At 47.0% G+C, this 21045-nt stretch overlaps 1 pseudogene; it reads left to right on the top strand.

The window, feature by feature from the left end:
* Nucleotides 1-7040: 7040 nt before the first annotated feature.
* LOC144783030 (small ribosomal subunit protein eS8 pseudogene) lies at nucleotides 7041-7655 on the top strand (annotated as a pseudogene).
* Nucleotides 7656-21045: the final 13390 nt, after the last annotated feature.

The following is a 21045-nucleotide window of genomic DNA, read 5'->3' as shown; positions in this document are numbered from 1 at the left end:
ATCATCTTTATTGCAAATCGCAAGTTAAATTCAGAATAATCTCAATAGCCAATGTATGAAAGAAATATAAAATCAATATTGGTTAATCAAATAATGTAAAAAATGTATTAAAGTGTGTTCCATAAAGGAAAGAAATCCTATTCTAAGAATAGGGTAAAAATGGAGTTAGTCAGAATCCATAAAGAGATCTAGGCTGAGAGACTGAGAGAAAAGCATAACAAAGGAGAACTTCCCATAAAAAGACACTCAAGAAACTCGGAATAGTCTCAAAGCAATGCAACATAAAGTCTGGATCTTCAAAGTCTCAATAGCAAGTGGAACCAAAGGAAGTAGCAAAAAATGTCGTAGCCTACTCTAGGAACACAGACTATTTTAGAAATCACATTTCACTAAGCTCTTGCTCTTCTTGTATCCCATCAGTCAAGTCAAGTCAAGTCAAAATATATGTTTATTGTGACCATAGTCTTTAAACAGTACAGTGATCATAACGCCGAATGGAGTATGCGTCATAAAATCATACACTTATTATTTTTTAAAAACGTATCCGTTAAAAAATTTCATACACACCATTATCAAAAATACAAAAATCAGTACAATTACAATTATCTTAAAACTTATTTTATATATTAAAACCTATTCACATTCTTATCACTCTAGGATTTCGTTCCGCTAAAAACCATACAGTACTACATGTTATTCTTTGGCTCTATATATATAAATTTCCCGAGGGCTATTACAATATCGATGTAGGGGATTTCTGTTAAGAGGCTGGCCGCCTGTGACCTTGTTTTTACCTCATATTTTATGAAGACTGGGCGCAGCCAAATTTTCCTATGTTCTAGAAGTGCCGCACAGTCTAACAGGATATGCAGCAGATCACCCTTAGTTCCCAAATTACACCTACAGCAACCTTCCTGATCCAACATTCTTATTTTAAGGTCTCTGTTTATTACCCATGGATTGATCCCAATTCGAAGCCTCAAGATCTCTTGCCTGTAACCACGATTGGGTAATCTATCGAGGTATGGGAACCAGTTATCATGGTTGTAACCACGATTGGGTAATCTATCGAGGTATGGGAACCAGTTATCATGGATCGAGGTATGGGAACCTTTGCGAGTGGTAGGTGATGTAGGTGGTAAACTGCAAGTGTAAGCAGAGTGTACATAGCATGTTGACTCGCTATTAGGAAGGGACGCCACTTCCTAATAGCAAACATCGCAAAGGCTATCTTGCGAGTCAGTGACTCACAAAATAGCATTTGTCATGCTATTACCCTTTTCTGCGGCTGCAAACGGGAGATTCTCCCATTTGCGGCCGCAGAAAAGGGTTGTTCATCTGGCCCAAAATGTCTTCCTCAAATTGGTGTGTTTCCCTTTAAATATTTGCCATTCATATCGTATTTTGCTTTGCTAAATCAGCGCAATATCTCCTGCCTCAGTGTACTGGTGTATTGTTTTGTCAAATTGTCAATATCTTGTTTTAGGTAGTATTGAGTGGATTGTGCTGCCTTTTTTCCTATTGCTTCAGAAAAGGGGGTGGTGATGAACAGAGTGCCTGAATTAAGCAGACCACTCTTACCCAGTCCAAAGATCAGGGCTTGATCCATCACCGTTTTTTAGCTCACTGCACCATCCTAGCTCAGGACTTGGCTATATGCAAATTAGTCTGTTCCTGTCCCAGTGCGTGATGGGAACAGGGCAAACCAAACTACCAAGCCAATTCTTATACTGGGAAGGAAACAAGCTTCCGGGGACCGGTTTCTGCCATTTCAGGCGTCGTCGGCCCGGCTTGCTTGAATCCTGATGGTGCAATGAGCAAGGGACTCACATCTGAGTATACCCTTCCACGCTTATGGTGGACAAAATGATTCAGAAAAGGGGGTGGTGATGAACAGAGTGCCTGAATTAAGCAGACACTCCTACCCAGTGCAAAGATCAGGGCTTCATCCATCACCGTTTTTTAGCTCACTGCACCATCCCAGCTCAGAACTTGGCTATATGCAAATTAGTCTGTTCCTGTCCCAGTGCATGATGGGAACAGGGCAAACTAAACTACCAAGCCAATTCTTATACTGGGAAGGAAACAAGCTTCCGGGGACCGGTTTCTGCCATTTCAGGCGTCGTCGGCCCGGCTTGCTTGAATCCTGATGGTGCAATGAGCAAGGGACTCACATCTGAGTATACCCTCATCACCACCCCCTTTTCTGAATCATTTTTTCCTATTGCAGCATCCCTCATACTCCTTGCACTTAAGTATCCCTAACCAGTCACTTTTAATGTGTCTGAGTTGATGCTAATGTATCATAATGTCTTTTTAAGGAAGTGCCCAACATAAAATGTATGCAGCTCTTATGTTTGGGGGGCTCGCAGTATGTTCCGTTCATTTGGCATTAGCCGCCTGTGATTCTCAATTTCTCCAACATTAACTGGATGGGGGGGCGTGGCAGCATGGCCGGTTAGGACGTGCCGCTGCAGAGCTCCCGATGAGTTGCGTCAAGATCCGGCATTCTTTACATACCTGGTACCCCATCATTGTGGAGGTGGGTCTACAGTGGTGGCCGCCTGGGCAGGACTGGGTCGAGCAAGGTAGTGCCCCGCCTGCAGCGCTCTCAGGGTGAAAATCGTCTGGGGCGAAGCAGAGCGCCCCCGCAACCTCTACTGGCTCGGAGGCAGGCCCCTACAGGATGTTGGGTGCCCGGCGGCGAACACGGACTATACCAATATGGTGGCCGGGATCGCCGAAATGAGCCGAGTACGTCGACGGCCTGCTCCCGGTCCCCGACCTGACGGCGTCTGGAAGGCGGTGCAGATAAGCGGTGCGGCGGGACGCCCCGCGGAGAAGAGAGACCCGGGGCAATACCCTCAGCACAGCTGATGTGCTCCCCGGTGGTGCGGGCTCCAAAGGAAGTATCTGGGATTGCCTGAAGCCCCGAGCAACCTGCACGCTGGGCGGGGGAAGGGCAGAGGACCATCTCCTACCAGGGCCTGAGCGAGATCAGCTCTTGGCAGTCCATGGGGGCCGGAGAGTGCCAGGCGGAGACCGCCCGTCTGCGCCGGATTGCCGTTGCCTGGAGAGAGGTGGGCGAGGCCCCGGGGCCCATGAAGGGGGCGCAGTGACAGACCAGGCCTACGCCCGAAGGTCCAGATTCCGAATTACTGGGATGAATTAATCTCTTTGCGTCACACTGCAACAGCCTGGGAAGAGAGGCCTGGGGGCACCAGACGGCAGCGGAAGCGGGGGGTGTCAGCAGCGGGGGGCAGCTGGCGACCCCTTCCCTCCCCCCCTTTTTGCCACGCGGAGTCTTCCCGGGGGAAACGACAGAGAGTGGAGAGAGCGGCGTACAGGTTATAGAGGGCGTCATCGGTCTCACATGAGGACACCACTCACCGGGCCACCCCAAGAAGATAACAACGGAGGGATGCAGTAGGAATCCGCATAGGGGAGTGGAGTGTCAGCGCCACGAAGTCAAATAGACGGCGGCAGGGGGTCCCGGTGGCACTGGAGACCCAGAGACACAGTGGGGACGTGGGGCACCCTACTGAAAGAGGAGCGCCCGAAGCCCGCAACCTGACAGAGACTAACAGGTCGGCGGACCGGGCCAGAAACGACGGTGAGACTGGGATATTTCAATAGAGACAAGGTAGGGACCCAGAAGGCGGAATCACGACGGGAAAACAGAGGGGCCGGACGCCACCGCCTCACTACACCACCACCGCGACGAGGGTCTGTGAGGGCCAACGTGCACGCTGCACCTCTTCTTTCCAGCTACAGCGGCCGGTCTGGTGAGAAGTACGCGAGAGACCCATCTGGAGGAGAAGGGACATATAGGAGGGTAGGATGGGGAAAAGGGATCCGGTTCTCAAGCCGGTGCGGCAGGAGACCATGTATAACTATGCCACGGCCCGTCTACAGAAAGAGGGGATTCTGGTGACCTCCGGCGCACGTTAGGACACTGCAATGCTGCTGGAGGCGATACAAGCATCTAGAACAGACATACAAGATTTGAGGGCAGCCTTGGAGGTCAAAATAGGTGAATTGGGCTCGGAGGTGCTGCTCCTGCGCCAGGATTTCCGAAACCTAACAGAGAGGGTGACCACAGCGGAGACCCGGATAGGAGAGGCGGAAGACTCCCTCAGCACCCTACGGAAGGACATGGCGGAGATCCAAGCCTCACACCGACAACTGCTCTGGAAAGTGGATGACGCGGAAAACAGAGTACGGCGCAACAACCTCCGCTTCGTGGGCTTTAGAGAAGGTATCGAGGGGACGGACATGGCGACTTATCTACACGCCTGGCTGAATATGACGTTCCCGCAGGCACAATTCTCGAACTGTTTCATCATTGAGCGGGCGCATAGGGCGCTAATGGCGAGGCCACCGGAAGGAGCGAGGCCGCGACCGGTCATCGCACGTGTCCTGAACTTTGCAGACAGAAACTTAATACTCCGCGAGGCCAGGAAGTTGGGAGAGATACGATTGGAAAATACTACCATAATGATTTTTCCAGATTATAGCCAAGAGGTCCAGAAACATAGACGATCATTTGACACAGTAAAAGCAAAGTTGAGAGACCTACACATAACGTACATGTTGCTCTTCCCAGCGAAATTGAAAGTAATACTTGAGGGTAAGACACACTTCTTTAACCGACCGGAAGAGGCCTGGCAGTGGCTCGAGGAACGTCCACTACTCCGAGGAGATACAGACGACGGTCGCCGCACACGGGGTGAGAGGGCAGCCGCTAATCTTCGGCGCAGCCCCCCTAAGGCTCAAGGACCCAAAGGGCCACGGACAAGGAGACGTACGCAGACCACACCATATCCAGGAGCCGACTTCACGGAGCGGAGAAGACGGAACTCGACATCCTCCACGGGGAAAACAGTAGCGTCCGGATCTAGATTTAGCGCTCTGGCCAACCCAGAGGGTTCAGAAGAGGAAGGGGAATCGGAAGGTCGAACATCGGAAGCGGAGGAAACAGAGGGACGCTCCTTACATCCCCTAGAGACTGCCACCTGGGAGCTCGAGAAAGAAATGCCCGGCTAGATGGAAGATCTGGGCAATGAGACACAAGACTCGCATTCCTGATGGGGGACAGGACTGGGACCAGGGAAAGCAGTTCATCGTGGAGAGACACGCAAGTTACAAACACACCCCTTTCACCTATTGTTTGTTGTTAGTTTCTATGATATTTTCTTTCTTCTTTCGGGCTGATCGGGTTGGGGCAGGAAGCTCAACCGCTGCGTAAGGTTCAACTCTAGATTGAGGGGGGGACCCAGGGGAGGGCGACAGACCTACTCCGCCAGCAGTCTTGGCTCTGTGGAAGTTGAGACTGAAGGGGGGGGAGTTGGGGAGGGGTGCTGGGGGGCAGTTATGGGTGTCTCCAGTTAAAGGGGGTTGAGGGACAGGAGTCCAGTTGGGAGATGGGCAGGGTGGGGGGAGGGGAGGAGTTGAGTAGGGGAGGGTCGAGCAGCTATGTTCAAGATGGTCTCATTGCCTAAGTTTTTATACGCCTTGCAAAATGAGTACTATCCGCTCTCTCAAAAAGTGTTCACGAAAATACATGCGGAGCTGAGGTCCTTTCTCTGGCTGGGTAAACAACCCAGAGTGGGGCTGAACACTCTTCAGAGACATCAATACAGTGGAGGCATTTCACTCCCAAATCTGGAAGCATACTACTGGACGGAACACATAGCTCCGATTAACGACTGGCTACACGCGCAGGCAGACCACCCCACTTATGCCCTGGAAAGACACAGGATGTCACCCAGACCGTTGCTGTACTACCTATACGGGGGCGCCAGGCGGGGGCAGCTCCTCCCGGCAACGGGAGTTACTCTGCAACTCTGGAATAAGGCGATGAAACGCACGGGATGGGGGTTGAAACCCACACGACAGACGCCGATATGGCACTGTACGTGGCTGGCCGAACTGAACAAATTAAAAGGCTTCCACAGATGGGATGCTATAGGTATCTCCACCTTGGGGGACATAGTGGCTAAGGGGGAATTAAAATTATTCAAGGCTCTGAGGACGGATTTTGGGTTGCATCATACGCAGTTCCTTAAATACGCGCAGCTGAGACATGCTTGGCGAGCCCAAAAAAATCCAGTCTGGTCAGCTGCCGGAATATGCACCACTAGAGGGACGGCTCCTACAGGACCAAATCCAGGGAAAAGCGGTCTCACTTACATATAAAACTTTAACAAATAACATGCTAGGTGACTTGGCCAAGCTTAGAAGGACATGGGAGACCGAGGTGGGAGACATGGAGGATATCGACTGGGACGTGGTGTTAATGTATCCCAGGGAGGTGGCAATTAAGTCCTGGCTGCGACTCATTCAGTTTAATGTGCTTCACAGAACCTATTACGACAGAGTGCGGCTCCACAAGATAGGGAGAGTGGAGGACGCAAGGTGCCTTAGATGCAGAGACATGGAAGGGGACTTTTATCACATCATATGGGCATGCAGCAAGGTTCAAGATTATTGGAGTAGCGTGTTTGAAGAATTGGGTGAAGTGCTGGAGACCCCACTCCGACCTGAGCCCAGGCTGGCCCTCCTAGCCATGACAAATGACTTGGACTTAACGCGCCCCCTACTGACTTTTCTGATGCTAGCACTAGTGGTGGCGAAAAGAGACATAGCTAAATATTGGGGAGCACCGTAATCGCCAAAGGTGTACGAATGGAGGAGAGGGTTAGACCTATATATGGCTGCAGAGAGGGTCACCTATAAAGCGAGGGGGTGCCCGAAGAAATTCCGCAAGGTTTGGGGCAAATGGAGGCACTACCATGTATTAGACGGGGGACTCTGAGGGAGCTTTGAAGAGTAGTACGATAAGTGCCTATATGAGTACATACCGAAGGCCTCATTGTCTGAAACTAAGAGACTATTGCACCACGGCACTTTGGATTTTGGGTCGGATCAAAATGGAACTTTTTAGAGGTGTATTGTGGGGAGGGTGGAGGGTGGGAGTCAAGGGGGTGCGGACTGCAGATTACATGATTGTATTGTTGTGTTATAGCCAGCACCTGCGAATGGGTATCTCACTGGACAACTGGCACAAGCGCCACAAAACTGGAGGCAAAAGGAAGCCCTACCACAAAAAAGAGGAAGTATGAATTGGGGCGCCCTCCTGCCAACACAACGATGGGCCTCGACGTATTCACACAGTAAGAGTCTGTGGTGGTAACAAGAAGTATCGCGGCCTCAGGTTGGATGCTGGGAACTTTTCCTGGGGCTCAGAGTGCTGCACCCGCAAGACTAGGATCATTGATGTTGTCTACAATGCCTCCAACAATGAACTGGTTCGAACGAAAACCCTGGTGAAAAACTGCATCGTCCTGATCGACAGGCAGTTGTATGAGGCCCACTTTGCCTTTCCGCTTGGACGCAAGAAAGGAGCTAAGCTGACTCCTGAAGAGGAGGAGATCCTCAACAAAAAAATATGTAAGAAGTTCATGAATAAATATGAAGAGCGAAAAAAGACAGCGAAGATCAGCACTCTGCTTGAAGAGCAGTTCCAGCAGGGAAAGCTTCTTGCCTGTATAGCTTCCCGACCGGGTCAGTGTGGTCGGGCAGATGGTTATGTCTTGGAAGGCAAAGAGTTGGAATTCTACCTGTGAAAGATCAAAGGCAAAAAAGGCAAATAAATGTCCAGGTCTACAACATAACATCAATAAACTTGTGTTTGAACATTGTGTCCTGTCTTTTGTGGAGCTCCACTATCAAGGTTTCCGGCATAACTTAGCTTTATGATGTGGCTGATTGCCTCCTCTGCATCCTTTAGGTTAGTATCTCATTTTGCTGGCATTACAGTACTTTGACACTCATTAGGTAGCACCACTTAATCATTGGAATGTTCTGAATACAAATAATGTTGCAGGTCCTTTCGTTTTCTCCATCCAACCCAATGTGAAGAGTTATTAAGCAAATTACAAACACAGCACACCTTTAAAAACCTTTTTTGAACCCCTACATTTTTCTGTTGATTGATGACCAGTGTATGCCACTGCAAGCTGAGCAACAAAGAAACAGGGTGCTGAAAATTGTAAAGGAGATGGTGAATGCTGAGCTGACTTGGCCATGGGCAACAGATCCGGTCCGGGCAGTCTGGTTTGGTGGGTTACTGAGCTATTGCCACAGTCTAAGAGATTGAGGTGTGTGTGTGTAGTGGTGCGTTGCTTCAGTCTGTCGTGTACCTACCAGCTCCCTATCCTACCAGACCCTGTTATACCATGTGACAGACCAGTCCCAATAGCCCTCTCTCTATAAATGTGGAGTGCTTATTCTGAAGGGTCCTGATGTCAGTAGGTCCTGCAGACGGGGCCAACATAAGCTCCTTGGCAATGCCCACAACTAGTAGTTACAAGACTGATTGGCTTAACCTACCCACCTCAGCCCCAACATGCTCATGGCCGGTATCTCACCTATTTCACTTTGACCCTCGCAAACTATCCTGGACCAAAGAAAGTCTAGGAGCTGTTCATGTCATTCATTCTGAGATGTAATCTCTCACCTTGCCTTCTTTTCCCCTTACGTATTTGTGCTTATTATTTTTCTCGACCTTACTAGTAACTATGTTGCCATGCTCTAAGAACTGTGTAACCTTTGTAACGATGTAACTTGTAACTATGATCTGATGCTCATTTAAAGCGCTCTAATAACTCCGGGTCTACCCAGCGCTATATAAAACTTTTAAAATAAAACATAAATCAATAAATGAATAAAATGCAAATAAAAATGTTAAAATCTTTTTTTTTTTTAAAACATCAACTGGTTGTAAACTGCATCGTGATCAGAGACGCTGTTTGGTATTATCAAACTGTCAGTGCTTTTTCTCAGCAGTAAGGCTGTGAAGAATAATCAATGAGGATACATGTTGCATGTGTGCAGGACGTAAGCATTGTGGCTCCTCCACAACGTCGGAGGAGCGTCGCCCCACTGCCTGGCTTGGTGCCAGCAAATTTAAAATAAAATGATGTTGTGGTATCATTTTATTTTGCATTTGTGGCTCTTAGCCAGTGATGTTGGGAGGCACTGGGCCTGGGCGTGGGAGGAGGAGTGCTACGTGCGCTCCACTCCCTAAGTGCGCATATGTGTTTTGGCCGGCCGTCTCAAGCTAACCAAAACACACGAGGACGTAGTTTTTTTCCAGCCCAGCTGCATTGAGCAGCCAGGCTAGAGAAATGCCACAGACTCCCTGGTCTGAGCAGGGCGTCTTTCCTGCCTGCTCAGACCAACCCCCACACTGCTCTGCAGTATGGAGATTGGATGGGAGTCCGGGCCCCAGGGGCTGCTGGGACCCAGGAAGAGAAGCGGCAGTGAATATAAAGCAATGCTGGAGGCGACCGCTGGCAAAAGATGTTTTTTTTTTAAATCGCCCTTTGTTTATGGAGCCGCTACTGGACATAAGTAGTCATTCACAATGGGTTCATTATGATAGTTCATGAGCTTTTCTAATACTTGTTTGTCTTATGTTGACATTACCCGATTTGTTTAGAATTGGGCTGAGCACCAGGTTCCAATCCTTTAGAAATAAATAGGCTTTCACCAGCAGTCTTGTCTCACTTGTTATGCCCCTCCTTTTTACACTTAAAACAAATTATCACCTTAAACTTGGAAGAACCATCCTTTCCTCCCTTTTTAACCTCTAGGAATGATCAAAGCTGTTTCTGTACATTTAGCGTGAACTCCGGAAAGAAGGAGATTTCCCAGTTCTCAAATCTGAGTGGAGGGGCCACTCAAGCATTCTGCAATATGGCATCCCTGTCTCTGAAGTTCAAAATGTTTGCCAACATTGGTCGTGGAGGTGCCCCTGGCTTAAGTTGTCCTCCGGGGACCCTATGCGCTTTCTCCACCACAACATTTTTTGACAACCCCTTTGGTTGAAGGTATTTGAGTATAAAGTCCTCCATGAACAGGTTTGCCGCAGGTTCCTCCGCCTTTTTAGGTACCCCAATGATTTGTACATTATTCGTCTTGTGCAGCCTTTATAGTCGTCTAGCTTGTCTTATTCGAATTTAGGAAAGGCCTGCAAATCTTTATTATCTTGCTGTATTTGTGCAGTGTCTCCTATGAGGCTGGTGGTGACAATCACCATTTGCTTCACCTTCTCCCCAATTTTCATCAGGTCTGCTCTGATGAGTGACACTTCCGAAGGATCTGCATCCATTCTCTGTTCTAGAGATGAGCGGACCCCCGATATGGTTTCCATTACGTCCTTCAGTGTAAATTCAGGGAGCTCCCCCTCCAGGCCGGTCACCATTTTTTCTTTGTTGTGATGTTCAGATTCAACAGGTTTTGGCAGAGTGTATTTGTCCAATTTTGTCTGTTGTGACCATTTCAGCCCCTTTGTACCTGACATAGTCAACGCGGTTGTGCAGGGTCTGTTCCTGCTGTTAGGTCGGTCCACGCAGCCCGCAGAGGCTTGACAGGGCTAGGCGGATGTCCTAGATATGGCTTGAGGGCTGCACTGGCCTGTAAGATATTCCTCAGTATAGAACTTGTGGAGAAAAGTCCGCAGGTTTGAGCAAGGCCATGGCAGTGCTGCTGGAGACTGCCGGAATGGTCTTGAGATCCGCCCACTGCAATGCAGTCAGCATTTCAGATGTCCTTGGTGGGTGCGTCATTTGCCCCTGTCTGCTGTTGTGTGGGTTACCCCTCCACGGCCCCCAGAGCCCCCAGGGCCTCTGATAGACCCGGGAGCACTGTAGGGACTGGTCGATTTTATTTGGTCTATTGATTGTTTGAAGTGCCCCAGGCCATACAGATTGCCGAGGCTCAGGTTCACCATAAATCCAGCGCCGTCACTCAGGCAAGGCACCACAGGCAGAGCACGAGAGAGGGCCCCGACAGGCAACCAGGGCATACACCGCCACCGTTCAGGAACCGGGCACCCCAGCTTGAGGAGATGCGTATTCGCCTCCGCACTGCCTCATTAGTGTCACTCACAGCTCCGTTTCACCACACTGGCCATGGCAGCGCCACAGTTTTTCCTGCGGCTCTTGGTGGTTCCGGTGTCTTTTCGTCATTTAGGGATCTGATGTAAGGCCCCGACCTCGGCCTCATGCAATGGGGGAGCCGGAGCAGCCACGCCACCACACTCAGTCACGCCGTGCGTCAGCTCCCGGCTTCAGCCTTCTGAGGGCTGTCCGGGACAATGCTGATTTCACTCTTGCTTCTGGGTTTACAGATTCAGTTTTGAGCTCTGCTGTGTCCACGGGAGTTCAGATGCCCCCCCTCCCCCCAGCCGTAGGGGTGCAGTTTCAGTGTGCTACATGTCGGGGATGAGCTTGGGCATTCACAGAGCTATGCCATCAAGCTGCCATTGCACTCATGGTCTTCTTCTTGAACAATCTGCTCACCATCTAGAATGAACAAGGATGACTAAGAAGAGGAAATTCTCTGTGCTTAGTTATGCTTGGATTCATTGTAGCTCAAGCTCAAAACTAATCTTCCTCAAGCGCTGCAGCAACTTTTTCATACTCTGATCCTATGGCTCTAAGCACTCAGGCACCCAGATAATAACAATAATAATAATACTACGAATTATAATATTTTACCCACAAAAATTCTATCTCCAAAAACACATTTTAGCAGCATTTTTTAATAGAATAATAAATTGCAAACTATGTGAACTTCCAACAAAGGTTTTCAGAAAGCCTTCAGAATATTGGCAAGTATTAAATCCCGTGAGTTTCTACATCCTACACTAGGGCTGGACTGGAAGCATAAGCCACCCTTGGCAGTTCTCCTGGACTGGCCACGATATGGGGGTGGGGGAGCAGATGGGTGCTAGTGAGAGGCAACACTGCTGTGGCTTTTGTGACAGGGGGCCAATATTGCAGCACTGCAGCAAAACCGGTCCCCAGTAACAAAAATGGCCCCCACCACTGGAATACTGGCCTGTACCCTTCTGGCCCACTAAAGAAAATGCCTGATGCCCACTACATTCAGTCCGGCCCTGTCCTCCACTGGTGTTCCTTAAGTAGGATAACCTGAACAGAGCACAACATTTCTCCATTTAAGAAGTTGAATTTGTTGTGGGCTGGGTTTTATGTGAAGAGGTTCTGTAATGATTGAGAGATTTTTGGATTACCAAAATCAAAATTAGGATTCTTAGACCTGTCTTCAGGTATACTGCTTACCAGTCCAAACTGCAAATATCTGCATTTTGCACAAAGTTGTGAAACATCTCATAAATGGTGCACTACAAGGGCAATTTGAGTACCTCTAGACCTTAAAGCATCTTCCATAAAAAGTGTTAAAAGGATTATTAAAATATATTGTAGTGCACGGTCTCAGATATTCTACCCATCCTTTTTAGTAAATCATGGTGCTAAATTGATATGGTTATGATTAACACATTGTATGTTCTCAAAGAGACAAAAGTCAATTATAAATGGGTAATAATGTGATTCATTTCATTTTCAATATGTGTTTTCTCATCTAGTGTAGCCTATTCCACAGCCTTTAATCGTTAAAGTGGGCATTTGTTGCTACCAGCTGATCTACAGTGGCAGTGAATTCTTCCTGCAACAGTCTGGCCATCAAAACTATGGTAGTTCTGCCTTATGCCCTGCAACACAATAATATTGACACAACACAATATATTTTATTTTTGTGCTGTTTTGTTTCTCACAAATTCTAATAATCTATGATCATGTGTAGATACAAAATCACTTAAAATGATTAGTATGGGTTTTAGATTTAAAATGTATTGCACAACTTCTCCCTTCTTACTAATTAAACTGAGATGCCTAATTTTTTGAATTTGAGAAGTGGAGAAAATCGAAATCGTATTATTATGTATAATACAGAAGAAATAGTGTTTAATTAGTTTGGGTGTGTGTTCCCTTATTGTTAGGCATGTCATCTGTAGGTTGGGCTTCCCCAAAACTTTTTGCCCAATTACCTCCTCTTTTTTGCTGTATTTTTGTTTTGACCTTAGAACTCTGAGCACCCTACCACTGCGGACAACTTTTAAAGTGCATGTGCTTCTACCCTACATGTCATACATTGGCATATACAAAATTGCCATTTTTTATTTACTTGTAAGTCCCTTGTTATGTGGTATACCATATACCCAGGGCCTGTAAATTAAATGCTACTATTGGGCCTGCAGCACTGATTGTGCCACCCACAGAAGTAACCTTTAAAATCTGTCTCAGACCTTACATTGCAGGGTCTGTGTGTGCAGTTTACTGCCACTTGATCATGGCATTTAAGATCTCTTTGCCAAGCCTTAGACTCCCCTTTTATTAAAAATAAGTCACCTCTAAGATAAGCCCTAGGTAGCCCACAGGGCAGGGTGCTTTGTTAGTAAAAGGTATTACATACTTTTAAGTTTCGCATGTCCAGGTAATGACAAACACTGTCATTTCTTTTCCACTACTGTGAGGCCTACCCCTATCCTAGGTTAACATTGGTAATTCCTAATTAAACCTTTAAGCTGTAATTCTTAATTAGACAGGAGTAGCCGGTTCATGTTTCTTATCTTTGGAATGGCAATGTTAAATCCTCCTTACTGATAAAGTTGAATTTGACATTACAATTTTAGAAATACCACTTTTAAAAAGAGGATATTTGTCTGCTCTTCCAGGTCTATGTGCCTGCAGCCTGTGTCCAATACAGATCTGGGGTGGATGCCATCTTCATTCTGTGTATTCCATCTAGACAGTCACAATCACAGGAAGGTTAGGCATGTCTGAATACTCATCTATTTCTAATTGCTCTTACAGGACAGGAAGGGCGGAAGGGGCTGACACTTACACCAAAATAGGAAGTGCCCTGTCTCTACACAAAGGGACGATCACCCACTAATCATAAGCTGGGGGCAGGGCTGGGAAAAAAAAACTTCTGTGCACTTTAATAAACCCTTCTTTGGAGTCTCCTGCACTTCAAAGGCACAACTGGGTGTAAGTACCGGGTTTCTGACCCCAGCAAGACAGTACACTACTGGACTTTTGAAGAACTCTGCCAGGAAGGACTACTGTGCTGCTACAAGTACTGCCACTCAGGAGGACTTGTGCTCTGGAAGGACTGCTTTTCTGCTCTGCTGTACTTCCTGTTGCCTGCTGCTGATGCCCTCCGCCCTACTGACAAAAAGAACTGGTCGCATCTCACTTGAACCCAGAGTGACTTCAAGGGCTTGCTGGCTTGTCCCCTATTCTGAAGTCTCAGCGACATCGAAGACATTCTTTGGCCTTGCAACAGCACCTGGACTCTGCCATCTGTAAGTCATGCCTTGCCAAGTGGAGCCAATCCAGTTCTTGGCCCTTGGAATTGTCTATTTCTGTGCTGATCCAGCAGAACTCAAGCATTAATGACTTTGTGTCGATCGGAACCGACTCATGTCCCTTCGACACCCACGCAGCAGTGTCCCAATGGCATCGATCCGGCAAATTATGTGGTTCGATGATGATGCATCACTTTCATCACCAAGGGGTTTGTCAACAAAGTCTCGCTCACTGCATGAATTGGAACCAATCCTTTTCCTTCATTCACGGGATCGTAGATGACTCGTTGACCCCTCGCATTGAGTCTTCGACCGCAACGCTTCCTACATCCAAAGTACTTTTTCAGCTGGACCTGTGTGAGTTCTGTAGTTGGCCTGCCCTCCCTCACATTTGGCCTGAAAAGATGTCCCCGGTTGGCACTTTATGACTCTCTGCACTATAGTTTTATTTGGTCTTTAAAAATTAATAACTCCGGTTCAAATTATTGGTTTTTAGTTGTTTTGGTCTTGTTTTACTCATACATATATACTCTTTTTTTCTAACCCTGCAAGGAGTATTTTTGTGTTTTTTTATTGTGTTACTGTGGGTGTTGCACAAATACTTTACACTTTGCTTCTTTAGATAAGCTTGACTGCCCTGAACCAAGCTACCAGAGGGTGTGCACATGTTTTCTTTTAGTGTGTATCTAGCTTACCCCAACTAGAGTGGTGATTCTTGCTTGGACAAAGTACACACCTCTGCCAACCAGAAACCCCATTTCTAACAGTCAAGCAAACAGTTTATTATGTTCCATATTACACAATTGTTCTGTGTAGAAAATGATCAGGCCTGATCAACAAAGGGCCTCTGCACTCATGGCATAGGCCCCACAGTCGTAGGGGAGTCTTCACATTCGGGTGGAATCTATGTAATAAGAATTCTTCCCTGGGCACACATTATGCAGAACTGAATGAGCAGAGATGATGCCTGTGAGCTCAATAGAATAAACGGAATGCTAAATCTCAAATATGACACTATGGATTTGTGTGTTAGGAATTGACTGTAAAGTGGTGATGACTAAAAAAGGTTCATTTGAAATTTCATTTACAATTCCATGCAACCAGTGGGTAGGTCTATTGACATACTTGCCACTGAGAAAGCAACACTAGATAATTCCCAGTGTCCTCACTGCCGAGAGTTGTTGACGATCATTGCCAACCCCACTGGGGTCGGTCATCCAATTTCAGGTACAGCATTGTAGGTTTTAGGTTTGGTTAATCAGTGTCACATTACCAGACAACCAACCATGGTGTAGATAGCTTTTTAGAACTTTGGTCCTGACGAATTGTCACTAGATCTGAGGACTATTCAGGCAAAAAACATGTTGACCTCTTGATGTTGCGCCATCCCTGAAACATCATTTCAGCAATGCGCCACCCTGTTTTTAATTGGGTTGCGAGTCTCACTGATTAAAATAGTTCTCTGGAGAACTTCCATACCCCGTTGTAAGGGTGTCATCCTTTTGTAAATTTTAATGTGGTTGTAAGATGCTTCGGACCATCCTGTTTATTTTTGTACCTAATTCTTTTATCAATTGTCTTTTTTAATTTTTGAAAAATGTTGGTAATGTCTATTCTATGGTTATTGTTTATATATATATGTATATTTATGTTTTTTATAACTATTTGCAGCCCTGATGAAATTCCAGTAGCACGGGGGAACGAAACGCGTTGGCTGTGTGCCGTTGTTGTTATCCAAAGAAACTTAATAAAAAGTAGAATCGTCAAAGAATTTACACCTCTTTTGATTGTTTATGTAGTGCACCTTCCTTTTGTCTTTAATTCTTATTGTTAATAGGTATCTCCCAGCAGCAGGTGCCGGAAGTTGTTGCACTCAAAATAGTAATTTAGAAACTAAGTGAGTGAATTGCTTTACCTTGGTCTGCTGCTGTGTTCTTTCGCCGTCTTATTTCTTGATATTATCCAGTCTAACATAGCTCCTTTTGAGTGTGTTGGCTGTGTGCAGGCTTGGGTGAGGTTTAGTTCCGACAGAAAGTCTTTGAGGGCATTGATCTGTTTGTCATTCCAGTGTAAATTAAAGTCACCTAGGAATATGTTATTAGCGTTGGTGTTAGAGTTAGCTGTTATGATCTCCATTAGTTGGTCTATGAAGGTAGCATTATTTCCTGGTGGGTGGTAGAGAGCATGGAGGTTGCACTTTTGATTGTCTGCTGATCTTATATTAAGCCCTAGATATTCACAGGATTCGAGTGGGTCGGATTGTATTTGGCTGACCTCTACGTCCGATCGATGGATGCAGGCTGTACTACTTCCAGTCTTTTTTAGTCTATCTAATCTCACAATGTTGTAAAGAGGGGGGACTAGGAGATCCATAAATGGGAACAAAGATTCCGAAACCTGTGTTTCTGTTAGTATTGTCAGGTCAATTTCCTTGCTAATGATGAGAGCAGCGATGTCTGAAGCATGCTTCGCTGCTGACCGGCAGTTAATCAGTAGGGATTCCAGAGGTTTCACTGAGCTACTAGTGTTCGGCTTTTGCGAGTCGGTGGTTAGCTGGATCTGATGTAAGTTGTTAAGGTTGGGTTTCCTTTCAATATGTCTGGATGTCCTGTTAGAGTCAATTGGTACTGGTCTAATTTCTTCCCCTCTACTACTATCCGTAGGCTCATATGGCCGGAGTAAGGCTAGGGTTTTCTTCCTCTGACAAGTAATTACGATTTCTGTCTGGTCTCTTATGCCTATTGGATAAAGGCATGGACCCGGGCTCACTGTGCTACTGGAGTCAAGCTATCCTCGAGGATGCTTGTTTCCAGTTCTGGGAGGACCTGGCTTGGCAGTTTGGGCTGGACTGTTCCCATGAGGCCCAGGGTCAAGACTGATGTGTATATATCCACAAATCCTACATAGACATGTATATAGATGAATTTACATATGATTATGGCGCCCAAAGGAATTCTATACTTCTATTGACATTAAGAGCTGGGTTTACTGATTTTACTAGTGATATTTTTTATAACTTTTTAAAAGGCTTGTTTTTATATACATGAGATACTACTTATTTTATTTGTTTTTACTGGTTGATTTTAGCATTGGATTATGCTTTTATGACAAATTGTCGAATACAGCTTTCTTGATTGCATATAGCAAGGTCTAAACTGGGCTGGCATAGTGAGCAAAAGTATGATGGATTTAAACCAGATCTCTTGACTGAGGGAGAATGTTTTGATTTGTTCTGCATTCCGTCCATCAATTGTGTGTCTTCTGCTCTCTCCACTAGGGAGCCTAAGCCACCATTGCTGGCAAGTAACTACAGTTTCCAGTAGCTCCTGGGAGGCTGGCGTTGCCCATTTTGCAACCCCAGCACTGATTTAACACCTCAGCGGCTCCCGCCTAGCGGGTTTTGCATGGGCCGTGCCCGGGTGAAGACTGGGCCATGGGCAGGCCCCTCTGCACATGTCTGAGCCCTGATGAGGGTGGGCTGGGCCACCCCTCTTTCGCCATCAGTACTGTTACGGGCCCTGCTGCCTTTTGCCCTTGTCACCGCACCCAGTGCTCCCCCTTACCTTCCCTGCCCCAGGCTCCCAGTAGTTGTTCTGCAAAGCTGCGCCTCTTTCCCCTAGCAGCCTAGTCCCACTGCTCCTGCCCCTGCTTTTGACCTCTTCCTTTTCCGCTCTCCCTGCCTGCTCGTGGAAACTGGATCTCCCTGATCTGTCCTTTGTCCCTCACCTCCACCCAGCCATCCCTTCTGCCATCTATGGGCCTGCCACTCCCCATGCTCCAACTCCACCATTGCTCTCAGCCAAACCTGGTGTCTTCCCCGGTGGAGACCATGGACACTCCGATCCAAGCGACCCTTCCTGCCCTCCTGCATGTAGACCGCAGTGCACCCAAGCAGTGAACATGCACAGAGGGCATGCAATGTGTGCACAAGGACCTCACGCTGCACCAAGACTCCAGCAACCACTGATCGCCTTTGCTACACATTGGAGAAACGTCATGCCCTGGAATGTGGACGCGAGAACCTCAGCTGCGACAAGCCACCCCAGGACAATCGAAGGCCCCTTCTCCTGCCGGATCTGCCGCTTCACCTGAATCACAAGGAAAACAAGTGATACCACGCCCATCAGCCACACTACACCCCTCACACCCAGCAGCAAGGCTGGCCCCAACACCTCCGGAAAGGTCAACTGCCTGCTGATCAATGCACGCTCACTTGCAAAACATGCACCGAAATCTTGGACACCATTACCACCCATGCCTCAGATGCCATCTTTATCACAGATACCTGGCTCTACCCTGAATCAGCAGGCTACATCGCTAAAGCCGACCCTGGCCAGATACAAAATTGAACATTGAGACTGCACCAATAGGAATGGCGGCCGCATCGCTATTATCTACAAAGAGTCTCTCAAATGCGCTACTACCAGAAATGATACAAAAGGGGATGATGAACGGAGCGTTTAAGCAAATCAAACACTCACCCCCTGTCAACTGATCTGGGTTTAATCCATCACCATTCTTTAGCCCACTCAGCCACCCCATTTCAGACATGGCCATATGCAAATCAGTCTGACCCTGTGCCTCATGGGAACAGTACAGCCCGAACTGCCAAGCCATGTCTTCCATGGACCAGAAACAAGCATCCTGGGACCGGTTTCGGATTCATAATCCTCATCAGCCATGCTATCTTGAATCCAGTGGCCAAGTGAGCAAGGGACTCATGTCTGAGCATACCCTGCCACACTTAGGGCGAACAAAGCGATACAAAAGGGGATGATGGACGGAGCGTTTGAGCAAATCAAACACTCACCCCCTTTTGTACTACCAGAAATGAGACCACCCCCTTCATAGAGCACCTCAACTTTCAACTTCAAACGAATGGCCAAACCACAATCCAGGGCACCCTCATCTACAACTCCAGGACCCCACCCTCCCTTCTGCAGCACCATTTCCAACTTCATTGCCCCTATTGCTGTTGACTCAAATCTGTACATCTTCCTAGGAGATCTCAACTTTCATCTTGAGAACATTGATGACAACAACATGGCTGACCTGGTAGCAAGTATGGCCAACCTCGGAGTAAAGCAACTGGACACTGACCCCACCCACATCACAGGTCACACGCTCAACTCTATCTTCGCAGTCAGCAACAGAGTACCATACACCTGAAGTACCCAAAAATAAATTAGACCATATAGAGCTATACTTACTAATAGCTCCCAATACCTATTACCAATAATCAGTCAGTTGGCAGTGTAGAAAGTTCAATCGTTTATTAAACAACAACTCTGCCAGAGGAGCCTCTCGCGACCTAACACCTCGAGGTCCGCCGAGAAGACTGCTGGCACATTATCAAGAGATCACATATATACTGTTACATTTCGAAACCGTTACCTAAGAAGGAAAAATACAAGTTGGTACAGGTTGGTGCAAAGGAAAGACCATATATGGGACACAAAGCCTCCTTAGTTTAGCTCAGCTCGTTAAAGCAAGGTCGAGGAGGGTGACTCCCTTCTGCCAGCTCTAGGAGAGTCCGCACAGCGCCTCCTGGAATGTGCTTATCTGGCCTACGCCCACCTACAACCTTGACAGGCCTAACATGCAGAAGCAGCAGCTTGTTACATGTGTCAGGCTGTTTCTAGAGAAAACGGCTCTCTCTAAGTGCAATGGTAGGTTTCCACTAATGCTACGAGCAAGCTAGGCCAGAAAATGGCGCTGGTCTAGTTAATCTATATTGCTCGTTGAAAGACGAAAACTAAAATAAGGCGTGTATCAATCTCTAAGCTACTACATGTGTGAGTTTATTAATGCTAGGAACACTCTCACTGAACTAATAGGTACATCACGCTAATTTCTAGCTACTACTATGTGTCTTTAGTTTGCTCACAGGGCCTAATTCAGATTTCAGTTCCTCAAACCCTCCTTTTAGAGTGATGTAGCTAACTAATCAAGGACTAATCCTGGAAAACTTCCTCATTAATGGCCATTAACTCACGAATCTCCTGTTGGAGCATCTGAGACTTGAAAGGGGTAGGAGAAGGGACAATCATAGCCGTCATTTTGGTAGCACAATAAGAGCAACAGGCTGGACCACATTGCATACATTGGCAACAGGTGAAGAGGATGCCCGCAGCTCCAGCTACTATCATCAATAGTTTCCATCCCCAGGTAGATAGAAGTTCCCAGAACCAGCTAGAGATTGACCAAGACCCATTGTCAGTATGCATTTCTGCAGCAATACAATGTAGCTTCTGAATAGCTAAATGAACTGTGGGGGCGGAATCTGGAATGTAACACAACAGGAGCTGCCGATCACCCGGCATGCTCCTCCTCGATCTGCTAAGATAACGTCTAAAACCATTCTATTTTGGAGAGAAACGAGTCTCGTGGCCCGAAGCTCTTCGGTTATATTTGTCATGATATCAGTGGTGATATTAATGACATTTTCCACCACCCTGGACAATCACCTAACTTCTCGACCTGTGAATATCGGAACCCAGAATGGGACCAATCCCTTGGTATAATCAGTAAACTGTTGTAAGGAGTTATCAGTCTAATGGACTTCAGTCATTCCGAGCTGCCGCTGTCATCTATTGGAAACCACTTTTGTGTTATAAAGCTGATGAGTTTTGTGATAGTCTGAAGGTGCTATATATACAGAGGGTACAAGAAAGACAAATAACATTGGCCTGCCCATCCTCGCGGTAACCTGGTGTAAGCATTTTCAGTTCCTCACACCCACACTGAAAAACTCACTTGGACTGACCACCACTGCATCCACTTCGTAGTCTTTGAACCTTTCA

This window comes from Lissotriton helveticus, chromosome 9 (assembly GCF_964261635.1).
Source record: "Lissotriton helveticus chromosome 9, aLisHel1.1, whole genome shotgun sequence".
Lineage (NCBI taxonomy): Eukaryota > Metazoa > Chordata > Amphibia > Caudata > Salamandridae > Lissotriton > Lissotriton helveticus.
Note: the sequence above shows the minus strand (reverse complement) of the source record. Positions and strands in the feature narration are given on the sequence as shown.